General features: G+C 31.2%; 1 pseudogene; it reads right to left on the bottom strand.

The window, feature by feature from the left end:
* Positions 1 to 2,546: 2,546 nt before the first annotated feature.
* Positions 2,547 to 4,358, bottom strand: LOC120270210 (annotated as a pseudogene).
* Between the last annotated feature and the right edge of the window lie 7,639 nt (positions 4,359 to 11,997).

Here is an 11,997-nt window from a genome sequence, read left to right as displayed (position 1 = left end):
GTTAGCATAGTGGTTAAAACATTTGACTTCTATATGAGAGATAGAAGATTTTAACTCTTTATCAATGCATGATTGAGATACAATAGTAGAGTGGTTAAAGCATTTGATTATTTATTATAGATCGAGGATTTTAACTTCTTACCAATGTATGATTAAGACATAAATAAATTGTGTACATAGTAGCTCTTTTATGTTATCATATAAATAAATAAATAAATAAATATAAATTAATACAACATTTTTTTTAGTTTATTATATTTATAAATTTAATCAAGTGTATTTCACTTTTAATGAATTCTTATTCATGAAAATATCTATGAAAATAAAATTTAATAAAAACCACAAATTCAAAAAAAAAAAAAAATCACTGAACATTTTTATACAGGAAGAATGGTAATTCTTTCATCAAGAGATTGCCTATTTTTTACAATATTGATTAAGATGAGTGGTTTTGTTTAACACTTATAATAATAATAGTAATAACTAAATATTTTTCCCGGCTTTGTATAGGAGTTTTTAAAATTTTGTGAGGAGTTTTGAGGTAATATCATATATAAAATAATATAATTAAACAACTCTTATCATAGAAATTATTTTATACTTTGAATTTGAAAAGTTTTATGGGCATTTATTACATAAATAATTAGACGTAATTAAAGTTTTTTAATTATTAATATTATAAGTAATATAGATAAAAATTTAAATGTTATAAAAAAATTAAAATTGTTTCTCAAAACGCTCTACATAATACAGATGGAAGACAATGTCGAAACTATCCGGTGCATAGCTGCCAGCAAAAAAAAAGCAAGAGAACCAACAAGAGGGGCATTAATGTAAGTTGTGGGTTCAGAGTGCAGATAATCAGTTCTATATATCAAGTAATGCATCATTTTGATCAGGACCACCAACGACCTCACGGTCCGCACCAATTAACATGTTTGGGTCCATTTGCGTGCAAGAATTGGAGGCCATCTTGGCACCCAATTTTATTTGGATGGTTTGCCAAAGATGGCAATGAAGAACCTGTGTTGTATTCTTTGAAGAAATTTTGTACCAAATCCCACCATGCATGTATGACATTTTCAGAGGATTCTCTCCAAGAATGTAATCCACCTGATGTACATACTACATGCATGCGGTCAAATTACTTAATTGACCATGCTGCATTACGTGACGTTAAAATATTATATCAATGTTATATATCTCTTCCCATTTGTAGTACCATGTGAAGTATATTTATTTGTTTCTTGTCTTTTGTAAGCCATTGCTTACACCAAGTACAATGTGTGAACCTTTTGAATATATGCCGCATGTACTGTAATGTATACTTTTCCCCCCTTTAATTAATTTTAACTATGAAATTATTATTATTATTTGTTTTGACCCTTCGATCAAGATGAACTACATTTAAGAAAATATATATAATTTTTTGAGTTTCTTTTTGTACACAGGAAAAATGCTCATTAAATTTCCATAGCGACATTTTTAAATAAATTTAAAATTATATATATTATCTATTAATATTCAATAACAGTTGTGTATATGCGTGTTATGTTTTTTTATTATTTTTTATAGATGCAATAAGTGTATATACAGTCAAAGCATGCACCGGACCAAAAATTTAATTATCTAATTCGTACGCCTCACCTGAAAGCAAAGATTTTGGATTACGAACTTACACCCACGTACAATCGGGGACTTAATTATAATTACACATATGATAAGATTTAAATTCGAAAATCTTAAATCCCCACACCAATGTTTTATGCAGTGGAACCAATATTTATAAGATTTGTTTTATTGTAAAAGATTTAGATACAACTTAACTGATCTATCTAATTGTACGTCTTGATTGACCTAGTTCTAACAGTCCTATCATATTCGTAGATGAAACAAATAAAAAATTATTATTTTATAATGAAAAGCTAATTAATGGGCTTATTTTTTAAATGGTTCAGAACCAGTTAAATAATAATTTGATGGGGAAAGAAGATGCCAATGAGATGATGAAATTTACCTTGCAAGTGTACCCACATAAACAAAGAGTATCTCTTTTGCATAATCTAAGGTGTTGTTGCAATTGAAGGTGTGGTTTGAGGAGATAATGTACTTTGCATAAGTGGATATCAAGAATATTGTGGAAGTCACCTATTGGAGATTGCCAGAAGCATTCATTTTTATAAATTAATCCACCTTCGAAAAAAAAATGTTAAAAGCACTAATATATATCTTTTTCTATCATCTAAGGAAAACAAAATTATTATGATGCTTGGTCATCTTACAAAAACATTTTAAAAATTTACATACATTAACATCTTAGAAAAAAAGAAATTCATCATTCTCCATATCAAAACAAATTAAAAAAAAATAAAAATAAAAACTTGACAAGAAAATAATATGTCATGATAATTTAACCATTAATTATAACTATTATTTCCGACTAACCATACAACTAAAAATATAACTAAAATGTAATTTGCCATAATAGATCATCTTTACTTTAAAATTGCAACAAATTATTATACACTAATGAGAATTGTTAATATTCAATTAGCTTTACAAGTAAAAATCAGCATAAAATATAGATCAAACTATTTTTTTTAATGTTTTTCTAAAATAATGAAGTAAAAAAATAAACAATAGTGTAAATTTTTTTTAATAAATTTTTTTAATTGACTCTAGCTAGGTTATATATATGTATGTATATCAATATGCAAATATAATAACCTGGTGTATATTGTGTTGTTGATAAAGAAAAAATTGAGGAGAACCTTGCAGATGAAATTCTCGGCTTGAATTCTAAAGAATCAAAAGAACTATCTTTCTATTTATCAACCAAAGTTCTCTACATACAAGCATAAAAATAAATCAAATCATACATACATATAAATAAATATTAATTAAAACTCAATAATAAAATTCTCATATATTTCATACTCCAGATAGAAGGACCCTGGCACTAGCAAACTTATTATCCCAACTAAATATACCAATTCTTCTTCATTTGCTCCAAGTGATTGTATATATTTGGCATACGCCTCATCATTTGTTGCTCTCAAAAGCGATGAAGCTCCCCATAATAATTCATCCTACCAAATATCAAACTCTTAATTAAAAATTAATCTCAATCAATTTCCCTATAAATAAAATAAAATTCAACTTAATAATCAATCAATCAACAACTTTGAATCCCGAGTATGAATAATAATTACCATTAACATCGGAGCCGATCAAATCACCGTACAAATTTCATTACCTGTCAGATGCAAATCAAATATATTATTTTAATTTTAATTAAATACTAAAATGAAAATTCATATATTTTAAATTAATTGATATTAAAACTATTAGTTATTCTAATATCACCTTCTTAGCAACACTCAACAACATTGTTGAGAACTTTTTATCAGCTACTCGGAAAACCAAGGTCACAGCCGATAACGCCGCCACAGTCTCTCCGGCGACATTAGAGCCCGGTTTCTCCAGCGAGACAAAATAAACTATTCTTGGAGTGTCCATGTCTTCAGGGCGTTCCCAACACTGGTGGTCAGCATTGGGGTCTCCAACGCGAATGTAAAGCTTGCCCAAGATGGCGACGACGGAGTTGAGAAGATAGTCTGTGGCCTGGCGGACGGCGACAAAGGCAGTGGCGAGGTTGTTTGGGGGAATGTGATTGCCGAACTCGGTTATGGCCCATGAGATCATGGTGGTGGTGAAGGCCATTGGGAAGTTGAACTTCATGTTGTCGACGGCGTCGTAGTAGCCTCCAGTGAGGTTCACCTTGGAAGTGCGGAATGGTTTTTAAGTATATGTTATTCAATAATGTGTTTTAACCATTTGGTTCATGGTAATGATATATTACTATATAATGAGATTACCGTGGTAATGAGATTGAGAATATTAAATACCCATGAATGTTTTGGTAATTTATGATAACTATGTTTGATTGAGAACTCATGTTATATAGTAATCAATTTGGTAATATTTTAATTTTTTTAAAATACCCTTATATCTATAATTTTGAACCAATTTAAATTTAAAGTAAAATAAAATTTGGGATCAAAATAATTAAAGTTTAACATCAAAGATTAATTTTTGCACATTTTTCTCAAAATACTTGTATGTGAAACTTTGAGCAAATAAAAAGTTAAGATAAAATAAAATTTTTATTAAAAATTTTTATTATAATAAAAAAATTAAATTTTTTAAGTTGAAGATATTTTCAAAATAATATTATCTAAAATTATTTTTTTTATCAAACGGGTAAAGTATGAGTTTTTGAAATTTTTTTTTTTAAACAAAGGGTATATTTGTCAAAAAAAAAAATTTAAATGACCACTCACTTGATAATCTAACATAACTATATGTTTTGGTGGTAATGGGATTATCAAGAACCTTGGTAATATTCTAAGATTGGTAATCACAGAAATGTGAAGGGTAATGGGGAGAAATTGATGGGATTTGACATATTTGATCTATTGGCCCATAATTACTTCAATATTTCTTAATTTTGTAATAATAATAATATGAACTATTTAATATAAATATTTAATTATATTCATTAAAATTAATAATAATATCTAACTTATTTAGAAATGGAGTAGTTTTATCTTAACTTTGTCTTAAAAAAAAAATAATACATCAAATATTTATTTTTAATAATAAATTTTTATGCTAATTAAAATTAATCATGATTAAAGTAAATTATTTAATTAATATTTGGTAATAATTTAAGTAAATAAAAAATACAAAATATTCCGCAAATTTAAAATTCGTCATAAATAGTATTTTAATATTATTTATTAGCACTAAAGGCAAAATAGTAACTTTACCACATTTTCTCCTTCTTCTTTTATGATTTCCAATGAATATTATACAAACCAAACACAGTTTTCATTGCCATTATTGTTTTTTCTCATTACCATTATCATTTCCATTCAATTTTTCCATTTCAATACCGCAATTCAATAAATTTTTTAGTATGACACTAAACTTTGGCTTATTTTCACTTTGATCACCGAACTTCAATTTGTATCAATTTGGTCACTCAACTTTAATTTGATTTCAACCGATAATAAATTAAGGATTTCAACCCTCAATTGATTACATGGTTGTCTAAAAATCTAAATCAGTCCTCCCACTGACACATTATTAAGTCTATTAGAGGTGTCCACGTTATCGAAAAAGAGCCACATCATTCATTTGGCGGTTGAAATTTCTTGATTTACTACCAAGTGAAATAAAATTAAAATTGAGTGACCAAATTGATACAAATTGAAGTTCAGTGATCAAAATGAAAATGAGTCAAAGTTTAGTGACTTACTAAAAAAATTTACCCGTATATTTGACTAAGGAATGAAGATTAGTTTTATTATTCAATTTGGTTCCTGATTCTAGGAATACTGTCCAACAGATGAAGTGGAGTTTAATAAGTTCTTGGGAACTTAAAAGGATGGTTTATTGAACTTTGATTTTGAGATAGATCTGTTAGTTAATATTATTATTCTTGCATTACTTGATTGATACGAAATTATTTGGTTGATTCATGAACTTAATCAATTTGATGGCTTGCAATTGAGAAAAAGTAATGGTCATTAAACTCTGATTAAGATTAGAATATTGTGACCACCAATCAATGAGTTCAATTATTTTGCTTGATCCTTGGCTCCCTGTGTAGATATATATAAACATACAAAGGTACAAACTTTTAAGGAGAAAATTTATTGATATATATGCTAAATTAAGAATCCGGTGCACCATCATATCCATTGCATCACTATACTTGTATAACTGGTATGTGCATTACTGTACATGTATGTTCTTTGGATAACTCTTTGCGAGTGATACTTGTCGTCTTTATTAAAAATGAAAACTGAAAATTTGATTAGCAAATATTGTTAGTTATTCCCTCTATTCTAAAATACAAGTCGTTTTAAGAAAAAAAAAATTCTGAAATAGTTGTCGTTTTATAATATTAAGGCAATATTTATTTTTTTTCAATTTTACCCATCATCAATTTTCTAAGTGATATAAATGAAAAGAGTAATATTTATAGTCACAAAAAAATATATGGTTCTAAAAGAGGAATGATTTTGTAATTTAGTTGATTTTTATATTAAATTTTAAAATTTTTAATGACACCCTTAATTATTGTGCAACATTTTTAAATGACAAGTGTTTTAGAATGGAGGGAGTATATTAAAACTTTTAATTTTTTTTTTCCAAATATGAAAATGGAGTGTGTGTTAAATTTTTTAATTTTTTTTATCAAATATGAAAATTAAAAGCTGAAAAATAAGCGAAGAAGTTCTATGTGTGTTGTTATGGAAGTGTGGTTTGCATAGGCCTTCAAGAAATTTAAAATTAAGTGGGCTTGGTTTTGGAATTTTATCTTTTTAAATTCTGATTGATTGTGAAAATTAACTCTAAATAATAATATTATTTTTAAAAATACATATGTAAACTTTATATTCCATGGTTTTTATTTGAAGTTTTGAGATTAAAAAGATATTAATTAATTAATAAATTTTTGGACATCAGAAGATATTTATTTTATCTCAGAGAAATACAACCCTGTTTTTGAAAGTTTAGAACTAATATTATAATATTAATTTATTTTTTCTCACATGAAAGGCTGCGACAAGGACATGGTATACATGACAAAATTATTAACAAGGACATACAAAATCTGATTGTATTTGTCATGATTTGCACACACAACCTTAAAAGTTTCCAAACTAAAAGTCTGGTTTGGTTGTTGCAATGGCATCATTTTTAACTTCAAATTTATGGCTTAATTTTTTTAAGGATGCCACATAACTTGTATTTTATTTTGGTTATTAACTTCTATTTGTATCAAAAAAAATACTCATCTTTGATTTTGTTTCTCCAGCAAGTCACTCGCGAGTAACTTGATTCATCTATCCGACGTGGTTGCTGGAAAATCACTGCCATTCCATGCTCGACATCTCACTAGCTTACACGTCAGCTTCTCCATTCGTATTTAGGTCTCTCTCCCTTTTCTCTAAACCTCGTTTGAGAACCTTAATTCCTTAATCTCTTCTTCTCTTCTCCTGTCCCTTTCGTCGATTGAGGACAATCGCTAGGAAGTGCAATGATCATCTTTAGTAAGGCTTTTCTTTGTATTTCTCCCCTCATCCGCTTCTTCTCCAACCTTTTCTTCCCTTTTGAAAGTAATGATTTTTCTGTCTTACTTTTTGCAGTGAGGAAGGCAAGGATCCATTGAGATCTCGTGAGATCGGTGATTGATGTCGATCAACTGGAAGGTTTGACCACCGGGAGGAGAAGTCTTGAAATATTGTGAGTTTTTGTGTGTGTGTTTTTGTCTTAAAATCTGGTTTGAACATATGGGAGAACTTTGTTTTTTGTACTCCCTTTCTTCTTGTAGGCTATATGAAAAAGAACTCTTTTTTTGTGGTGTTTGCTTTGGGAAATTTTTTATTTTTATTTTTTAAATGAAGGTAGAGATGATGATCTTGAGTTCTTGGTGCATGATTTTCACTCGTTTCTCTTTTAACTTCAATTTTCTTATCACAAAGAAAAGAAAAGCTGCATTTTTTCTTAGTGTTCTGGTTCTGCAATGTTTGCTTGTGTGAAGAAAATTTGGATTTTTTCTAAATAAAGTTTGGTGAAGAGGAAGAAACTGAACATTAGAAGAGGGGTCAGTTACACCACCACACACGGAGCAAAAAAAAGACACAACTTGGAGGCAACCTATGATGAAAATTGCACGACAAGGAAAAAAACTTGATCAAAAGCACAAGGAGGGAAATGGGGTTAATTTTATGAATAGTCACCCAACTTTGCCTTTTTTTCATTTCAGTCATCCAACCTCAAAACGTATCAAAGTAGTCACTCAAGTTTTTAAAAAGTTCACCGGTCAGTCACCAAAGGATTTCGGGTTAAAAAAAACCTACGTGGCAGCCGGAAAGTCTGACTCAGCCAAGCTATGTCCACATCAGCGACCACTATTCTTTGTCCACGTCATGATAATAAGCTGAGTCGGCAAGCACTATTACACGTCAGCTTCTTCTCTACCCTCATCTTCTTCTCACCACTGTTCTGGAGATTTCCAGCTCTCCCAAGCGTAGGCACTAGTGGACGAAGCCTTGTGAAGATAGCATAATCTCATACAGTATCTACCCAAGAGAAGATGATTTTCCTGATAGACCTGGTTGAAGCTTCACGAGTTTGTAGAGATGTGCCCTAGTACCCAATAAAAGATGTTTTCCTCCTATGCTAGCTTCATTTCTTCATAATTCAATCTGTTAATATTAAGTTAATTGTAATATGTATTTTCGGTTAATTGTAACATTTCCAAAGCAAGAAACCAATTTTTTTTTTTTTTTTTGCAAATGGTTTTCATACATGGTTTAATAATCCATAATGGCAATAGCTTGGCTATTCTCAGACACGGTCTACATATCAGTGCAATAGTTTAACACAGCTTGGTTATTAGTAGATGTCTGTGATTTGAGCATACAAGATTAATGGTAGTAAACAATTGTTGTTATCAAGGGAAAAACTGGCAAAAATTTGTTGTTGTCTGAAGGTTGTACACAGCTTGGCTATTAGCATATGTCTGTGATTTAAGCATACAAATCCATTTCATTTGCACTTTGTCTGATGGTTGTCAACCATTAATTAATTCATATATAACAAACCAAAATATACAAATTTTTGGTTTGAAGTTTGTCAGCCAATTTCAAAATTGCATAACTGCATTTACAAAAGTATAATTTACATCTTTGGCTTCTGAAGATCTTCTGAAACACAATACAAAACTACATAATTGCATTTAGATGAATGCATCTCATTCACACATGATAAAGTAAAATACCAGAAAATGCAAAAGATTGGTTTATAAAGATCTCCAGCCAAATACCACAAAATACATAAGTTTTAGGTTTGTACACTATCTATTTTTTCACTTCTTTCCATGTTTAGCAGGTCCAACAGTGGAAGTTCCTGGGGGAACCCAATTCCTCTTCCTTCTGCTGAGATCCCCTTCTTTAGATCTATCCTCATTGTCCTTTTGTCTACCTTGACTTCTCAAGAAATGATTCCTAGCATTACTTCCTGTAGAATTTTTGTTTGTTGGCTCCTTTGCAATTTGTAGCACCTGTGAATAAAAATTGGGACAATATTAATTTGCAGTAATTTCATCATTATAATTACAATAGAGATTAAATCAGATGCATTGTCATTAACCTGTGAAGGATGTCCAACATCTGCAACATTTCTAGCTATACATTTGGATCTTATTGTAGTCAATTTTTGCCTTCCATTCCTCTCAGTTAACATAACATGGGAAGCCATGGTTTGGTCAGGTTCATTAATAATCTGAATGAATTAAGAAAATAATGACTAGTGAGAAGAGGATAATGATGATGAACAAAATTAAGCCCTACACTAGCATACAATGACTGATCTTTACCTGTGACAGTGGTTCAGATACATTCTGGCCTTGTCTAATGTCTCCTGCTTGCTGGTTAGCTCCAACTAAACTATCAACCTGGTTGAGCATTTAATTGGCATAAAAAAAACCCTAGAAGGCATGTGAGATAATTTAATATACTGAACCTCACTCACCATTTCAAAATGTGCTTGCAAAACCTGCGGATCAACTATATCCATAGGATCTGTTGCTTCAACTGGTTGTTGATGTTCTTGCTCACCTGTGATTCCATCAATAACCTAGAAAACATATAGGTGAAAATTATGAAATTACCTGCATATAGAATTGTAATAATAACAAAACATATTGAAGATATACATAACTGAGACTCACCTGACTTACCTTATGATGCCTCTTATTGTGTCCTTTAGCACCACAAACACTACACTTCATGGAAACTCCTTTTTTGGAAACTCTACCATGTTTGAAGCCACTGGTTTCCTCACCTGGCTCCCTTCTTCTTAGCATAGTCTTCCTACCTCTTTTCTTCTGCATTGGATCAGGTGGCACCATTGGACCTTGATTACTCTTTGGCCAACATTGTCTATCTTGGGTGGGGTTCAATGTGTGCATATATGTATTTAAGAATGTGCTAACTTTGTAGCAGTCATTCAAGAAATTTTCTGGTTTGTCTCTATTGTAATAGATGGCTGAAATGGCATGGCTACAAGGAATCCCTGAGAATTCCCACTTCCTACATGAACAAGTTGCCCCATCCTTATCCACCACACATTGTCGACTTTGTCATCAATATTTTGGCCCATTCTATTGCCCCTTGTATTGACTCCATTGGATCCATCTTGATCACTAACACCTTGTCCACTCCGAATGAACATACAGATCTCCTTATTGGAATTTGCTGCCATGGCCATATTAAGTGCATCTAGATCATTCTTAATCTCTCTTAATTCCTTGGTTCCATTATTTACATCCAACCACCATAGGGTGCAACATTGTACATCTAACATAAGACTTCTGCCCATCGACAACAATTCAACTTTTGAAATTTGATCTGCACAACAATAATCCACAAATCCAACCAGCTGTTCTACACCCTCTGTTGTGTAATGCAACTTAATGGAGAACAACTCTGCTGTTGGCACTGAAGCAAAACACACAAGGTTTATAGTTATTGTTTTGCAATAACTGTAAGGGCAACAATCACAATTTTGAACACTAATCCCTAAAACTAACTCACATTGCCTCTTAAGAAAAAAAAAGAAAAAAGAAAAAAAAAACCTATGGCAAAAATTATTGCTGCACTTATATTTTTCATTACAATACAAACATGTTCTCACTAATGATGCACTTATATGTTTAAGTACGATAAAAACACAAGAAGGAGATATCATTGGAAATTCATCTACATTGGAAAAATCATCATCAGAAAAAGAAACCAAGGAAAGAAGGTAAATGCAATAAATCTTCTGATGAAATGGCAACAATATATCTTAGCTATCTATGTTTATATACAATAAAAATAATTCATTTATGGACCACAAAGCATTTTTTAAGTTCTGGTCCACTTGGGACCACAAGCATTCACACAAGTTATATTCCACATATGAGAATATCCAACATATTATATTTGACTAGTGTTCAGTCTAACAACAATTCACAATCTAACACTTCCACAACATCCACATTTTGTACAGCATCCACATTTAACACCAAACAACAAACCCTAACTCTTGAAAGTGACAACCATAAACCAAACAACAAACCCTAACTCCTAATCTACATTGGAATGCAATTCTACAAACCAAATAAGAAAGAAACTAGAAGCAAAGTTGGGGTTTCCTTACAATACTCTGGTGACTTCTCCCCTGCTTGTCGAATCTCCCAATTGATCGACATTGTGTGTGATTTGTTATTTCCTTTCACGGGTTGTTTATTCTCCCTTGATTTGTTGTTTTTCCTCCCGATCACCGGTTCATATAGCCAGAGATGAAGCTCCAATCACGGATTCAAGAGTCTCTAGAACCGTGGTGAGATGAAGATGAGGGTAGCCAAGAACAAGAATGGGAAAGTAAGCTGACGTGTAATAGTGCTTGCCGACTCAGCTTATTATCATGACGTGGACAGAGAATAGTGGTCGCTGATGTGGACATAGCTTGGCTGAGTCAGACTTTCCGGCTGCCACGTAGGTTTTTTTTAACCGGAAATCCTTTGGTGACTGACGGGTGAACTTTTTAAAAACTTGAGTGACTACTTTGATACGTTTTGAAGTTGGATGACTGAAATGAAAAAAAAGGCAAAGTTGGGTGACTATTCATAAAATTAACCTGAGGGAAATGTTACCAAAAAAGGAAAAGCTTGGCTTCTACCAGGTATTGGGGCTCCAGCAATTAGTGATGGCACACAAGGAAGACAAACTTGAAGACATTGAAGATGAGGCTGCACATACATGTTCATTTTGGAGTTTGTAGTTTTGTTGAGGGATCTATAATGTTCATTTTGTATGAATTGCACAGGTAAAAACATTACATGTACTGAATGTGTTTCTCTCATTTTTGGAT

This window comes from Dioscorea cayenensis, chromosome 10, assembly GCF_009730915.1.
Source record: "Dioscorea cayenensis subsp. rotundata cultivar TDr96_F1 chromosome 10, TDr96_F1_v2_PseudoChromosome.rev07_lg8_w22 25.fasta, whole genome shotgun sequence".
NCBI lineage: Eukaryota > Viridiplantae > Streptophyta > Magnoliopsida > Dioscoreales > Dioscoreaceae > Dioscorea > Dioscorea cayenensis.
This window is presented reverse-complemented; position numbering and strand designations above follow the sequence as displayed.